The sequence below is a fragment of the Arachis hypogaea genome, chromosome 19, assembly GCF_003086295.3.
Source record: "Arachis hypogaea cultivar Tifrunner chromosome 19, arahy.Tifrunner.gnm2.J5K5, whole genome shotgun sequence".
In the NCBI taxonomy this organism is placed as follows: Eukaryota; Viridiplantae; Streptophyta; class Magnoliopsida; order Fabales; family Fabaceae; genus Arachis; species Arachis hypogaea.
Window position 1 is genome coordinate 27,433,095 of NC_092054.1, and position 6,045 is coordinate 27,439,139.

General features: G+C 39.2%; 1 non-coding gene across 1 annotated transcript; it reads left to right on the plus strand.

The window, feature by feature from the left end:
• Nucleotides 1-5,641: 5,641 nt before the first annotated feature.
• On the plus strand, nucleotides 5,642-5,749 carry LOC112781494 (small nucleolar RNA R71). Its single transcript, XR_003192270.1, has one exon. It is a non-coding gene; the product is annotated as a small nucleolar RNA R71 (small nucleolar RNA).
• The last annotated feature ends 296 nt before the right edge of the window (nucleotides 5,750-6,045 follow it).

Consider the following 6,045-nt stretch of genomic DNA (forward strand, 5'->3'; position numbering starts at 1 on the left):
CTATGGGCATATCGGACAACTCCGCACTCCACTACAGGAGAATCACCCTTCTGACTCGCTTATGGAATGGAGGCAATGATCCTAGTAGAGATAGAAGAGGGATTGGTAAACGAAATTGGGATCACACTTTTCACAACTCCGCACAACTAACCAGCAAGTGCACTGGGTCGTCTAAGTAATACCTTACGTGAGTAAGGGTCGATCCCACGGAGATTGTCGGCTTGAAGCAAGCTATGGTCATCCTGTAAATCTTAGTCAGGAAGATTCAATTGGTTATAAGGTTTTGATAATTAAAAGATAAATAAAACATAAAATAAAAAAAAGATACTTATGTAAATCATTGGTGGGAATTTCAGATAAGCGTTTGGAGATGCTTTGTTGCTTTTGAACCTCTGCTTTCCTATTGTCTTCTTCCAATCATGCGTGCTCCCTTCCATGGCAAGCTGTATCATCCTCTCGGATGAAAAATACCAGGTACGGTTTCTGTACGGCTAATCAGCTGTCGGATTTCTCGTCTCGTATGAAAAATACCAGGTACAGCTACCGCACGGCTAATCATCTGTCGGTTTTCACTAGCGTCAGAATAGGATCTCTCTATCCTTTTGCACACTGTCACTACGCGCAACATTCATGAGTTTGAAGCTCGTCACAGTCATCCCTTCTCAGATCCTACTCGAAATACCACAGATAGTTTAGACTTTTCGGATCTCAGGAATGCTGCCAATTGATTCTAGCCTATACCACGAAGATCCTAATCTCACGGACTCGGTCCGTGGATTAGAGACCCAAGAGAGTATACCCCGGCTGTCGTTCAATGACTACGTTGAACATCATGTAGACCGCTTGTGATTGTCAGGCACGCGGATCTTGGCTAAGTGAGTAACGAAGATAGTGGGTGATTGTCACGGGTCACCCCTTCATTCTGACTTAACTGAATTAAGTACAAGAGTATATCTTGGAGAAGAAGTAAGCGTGAATTGAAAGAGAAATAATAGTACTTGCATTAATTCATGAAAAATAGTAGAGCTCCGCACCTTAATCTATGAGGTGTAGAAACTCCACCGTTGGAAAATACATAAGAGAAAAAGGTCTAGGCATGGCCGAATGGCCAGCCTCCCAAATGTAACATAAAATTCCCAAAAGTGATAATCTCCTTCCAAAACTACTAATACAATAGTAAAAGTGCTATTTATACTAAAACTAGTTACTAGGGATTACAGAAAATAAGTAACTAAGTGCAGATAGTGCAGAAATCCACTTCTGGGGCCCACTTGGTGTGTGTCTGGACTGAGTATTGAGCTTTACACGTGCATAGCCCTTTTCTAGAGTTAAACGCCAGCTTGGATGCCAGTTTGGGCGTTTAACTCTAGTTCTGGTGCCAGTTCTGGCGTTTTACGCCAGAAAAACGTCTCTGGCTGGCATTTGAACGCCAGTTTGGGCCAACAAATCTCAGGCAAAGTATGGACTATTATACATTGCTGGAAAGCCCAAGATGTCTAATTTCCAACGCAATTAAGAGCGTGCCAATTGGGTATCTTTAGCTCCAGAAAATCCTCTTCGAGTGCAGGAGGGTCAGAATCCAACAGCATCTGGAGTCCTTTCTCAGCCTCTGAATTAGACTTTTGCTCAGGTCCCTCAATTTCAGCCAGAAAATACCTGAAATTATAAAAAAATACACAAACTCATAGTAAAGTCCAGAAATATGATTTTTGCATAAAAACTAATAAAAATATAATAAAAAGTAACTAAAACATATTAAAAACTATGTAAAAACAATGCCAAAAAGGGTATAAATTATCCGCTCATCACAACACCAAACTTAAATTGTTGCTTGTCCCCAAGCAACTAAAAACAAAATAGGATAAAAAGAAGAGAAAATACAACAAATTCCAAAATTATCAATGAAGATTAGTTTTAATTAGATGAGCGGGGCTAGTAGCTTTTTGCTTCTGAACAGTTTTGGCATCTCACTTTATCCTTTGAAGTTCAGAATGATTGGCATCCATAGGAACTCAGAATTCAGATAGTGTTATTGATTCTCCTAGTTCAGTATGTTGATTCTTGAACATAGGTACTTTATGAGTCTTGGCCGTGACCCTAAGCATTTTATTTTCTAGTATTACCACCGGATACATAAATGCTACAGACACATAACTGGGTGAACCTTTTCAGATTGTGACTCAGCTTTGTTAGAGTTCCCAGTTAGAGGTGCCCAGAGTTTTTAAGCACACTCTTTTTGTTTTGAACCACGACTTTAACCACTCAATCTCAAGCTTTTCACTTGGACCTTCATGACACAAGCACATGGTTAGGGACAGCTTGATTTAGCCGCTTAGGCAAGGATTTTATTCCTTTGGGACCTCCTATCCATTAATGCTCAAAGCCTTGGATCCTTTTTACCCTTGGCTTTTAGTTTAAAGGGTTATTGGCTTTTTCTGCTTGCTTTTTCTTTTTCTTTCTTTTTTCTTTATTTTTTGCCATTTTTTTTCTCAAGCTTTTGCTTGTTCACTGCTTTTTCTTACTTCAAGAATCAATTTTATGATTTTTCAGATTATCAATAACATTTATCTTTTTTCATTATTCTTTCAAGAGCCAACAATTTTAACATTCATAAACTTCACTATAAAAAATATGCACTGTTCAAGCATTCATTCAGAAAACAAAACGTATTGCCACCACATCAAAATAATTAAACTATTTTCAAGATAGAATTCGAAATTTATGTATTTCTTTTTCTTTTTAGAAAACATTTTTTTCATTTAAGAAAGGTGAAAGATTCATGGAACATTCATAGCTTTACGACATAGACTCTAAACACTAATGATCATGTAATGAAGACACAAACATAGTCAAAACATAAAGCATAAAAACCGAAAACAGAAAAGAAAATAAACAAGAAGATTAAAGAACGGGTCCACCTTAGTGATGGTGGCTTCTTCTTTCTCTTGAAAAACCAATGGAGTTCTTGAGCTCCTCTATGTCTCTTCCTTGTCTTTGTTGCTCCTCTCTCATGGCCTTTTGGTCCTTTCTGATTTTATGGAGGATAATGGAGTGCTTTTGTTGAGGTCCATGAGTGGGCTCTCTTGTTTGCTCCATCCTCTTTCTAGTGATGGGCTTTTGAGATAAATTTCTCCATCTCCCATGACTCGGAGTTGGAAGCAACTGCCTTCCCTTTCCTCTTTCTAGAGGTTTTTCCGGCCTTAGGTACCATTAATGGTTATGGAAAAAACAAAAAGCAGAGCTTTTTCCACACCAAACTTAAAAGGTTTGCTCGTCCTCGAGCAAAATAAGGTAGAAGGGAGTAGAAGAAGAATGATGCAACTAATTTTGAAAACTTATTAATGTATGCAAGAGAAATTAAAAAGAGTTGAAAAGAATTTGAAAGGATATGTAAGTTTTGAAAACGTTTTGGAAGGAATTGAAAAGAATTAAAAAGAATTGGAAAGATTATTAATATTTGAAAATAGAAATTGAAGGATGAATGTTTAAAATATGTTTGATGCAAAAAATTATGAATGAAAACATGAAAAATTTAAAAAAATCGAATTGGAAACAAAATTACCTCCCTTGTGTCTTCCTGGCGTTAAACGCCCAGAATGCTATCCATTCTGGCGTTTAACGCCTACTTGACTGCCTCTTTCGGCGTTTAATGCCCATCCAGATACCCTGGCTGGCGTTAAACGCCAGGAATCCTTCTTTACTGGGCATTTTTCTGAAAGCCCAGAATGCTGCCATTTCTGGCGTTAAAAGCCCAGAATGCTGCCCATTCTAGCATTTAACACCCAGAATGCTGCCTGCATGGGTGTTAAACACCCATTCTGCTATCCTTACTGGCGTTTAAATGCCAGTAAGCTTTTCCTCCAGGGTGTGCTATTTTTGATGCTGTTTTTGATTCCACTTTAATTCTGCAGCTGTTTTTATGACTCCACAGGATCATCAACCTAAAGAAAACATAACATGACAATGGAAAACAAATGTCTATAAAAAAAAACATAATTAAATAACATTGAGTTTTCTCCCAATAAGCGCTTCTTTAATGTCAATAGCTTGACAGTGAGCTCTTAGAGAGCTTCACAGAGATTCAGAGCTTAATGGTGGCCTCCCAACACCAAACTTAGAAGTTGAGTATGGGGGGTTCTGTTTGACTCTGTATTGAGAGAAGCTTTTCATGCTTCCTCTCCATGGTTACAGAAGAAGATCCTTGAGCCTTAAATACAAGGTAGTCCTCATTCAATTGAAGGACTAACTCTCCGCTGTCCACATCAATCACAGCCCTTGCTGTGGCTAGGAAGGGTCTTCCAAGGATAATGGATTCATCCTCATCCTTCCCAGTGTCTAGGATTATGAAGTCAGCAGGGATGTACAGGCCTTCAACCTTCACTAAAACATACTCTACAAGTTCATAAGCCTGTTTCATTGATTTGTCTGCCATCTCTAGTGAGATTCGTGCAACTTGTACCTCCAAGATCCCTAGTTTCTCCATTACAGAGAGTGGCATGAGGTTTATACCTGACCCCAAGTCACACAGGGCCTTCTCAAAGGTCATGGTGCTTATGGTACAAGGTATTAAGAACTTTCTGGGATCCGGTTTCTTCTGAGGTAATTTCAGTTGAACCAAGACATTCAGTTTCATGATTGCTTCTAGATACCGAGCTACTTGCTCTTCAACAATATCTTCATCCTCTTCAGAGGAAGAATAATAATCAGAGCTCATGAATGGCAACAGTAAGTTCAGTGGAATCTCTATTGTCTCTGTATGAGCCTCAGATTCTTTTGGTTCCTCATTAGGGAACTCCTTAGTGGTCAGTAGACGTCCATTGAGGTCTTCCTCACTGGAAATCACTGCCTCTTCCTCCTCTATAGGTTCGGCCTTTTTGGGTATATTGATGTTCTTGCACTTTCTCTTTGGATTCTCTTCTGTATTGCTTGGGAGAGTTCTAGGAGAGATTTCAGTAACTCTTTTACTCAGCTGACCCACTTGTGCCTCCAAATTTCTGATGGAGGACCTTGTTTCAGTCATGAAATTGAGAGTGGTCTTAGATAGATCAGAGACTATGGTTGCTAAGACAGAGAGGCTCTGCTTAGAATTCTCTGTCTGTTGCTGAGAAGATGATGGAAAAGGCTTGCTATTGCCAAACTTATTTCTGCCACCATTATTATTATTGAAGCCTTGTTGAGGCTTCTGTTGATCATTCCATGAAAAATTAGGATGATTCCTCCATGAAGGATTGTAAGTGTTTCCATAGGATTCTCCCATGTAATTCACCTCTTCCATTGCAGGATTCTCAGGGTCACAAGCTTCTCTATCAGAGGAGGCTTCTTTAGTACTGCCGGATGCAGCTTGCATTCCAGTCTGATTCTGAGAAATCATATTGACTTGCTGAGTCAATATTTTATTCTGAGCCAATATGGCATTCAGAGTATCAATCTCAAGAACTCCTTTCTTCTGAGTTATCCCATTATTCACATGATTTCTTTTAGAAGTGTACATAAACTGGTTATTTGCAACCATCTCAATGAGTTTCTGGGCTTCTGCAGGGGTTTTCTTCAGATGAAGAGATCCACCAGCAGAGTGGTCCAATGACATCTTGGACAATTCAGACAGATCATCATAGAATATACATAAGATGCTCTATTCTGAAAGCATGTCAGAAGGACACCTTCTGATCATTTGCTTGTATCTTTCCCAAGCTTCATAGAAGGATTCACCTTCCTTCTATCTGAAGGTATGGACTTCCACTCTAAGCTTGCTCATCTTTTGAGGTGGAAAGAATTTGGCCAAGAAAGCATTGACCAACTTTTTCCAAGAGTTCAGGCTTTCTTTAGGTTGTGAGTCCAACCATATCCTAACTCTGTCTCTTACAGCAAAGGGGAAAAGCATAAGTCTGTAGACCTCAGGATTTACCCCATTAGTCACAGTGTCACAGATTTGCAAGAATTCAGCTAAGAACTGATGAGGATCTTCCAATGGAAGTCCATGAAACTTGTAATTCTGCTGCATTAGAGAAACTAATTGAGGCTTAAGCTCAAAGTTGTTTGCTCCAA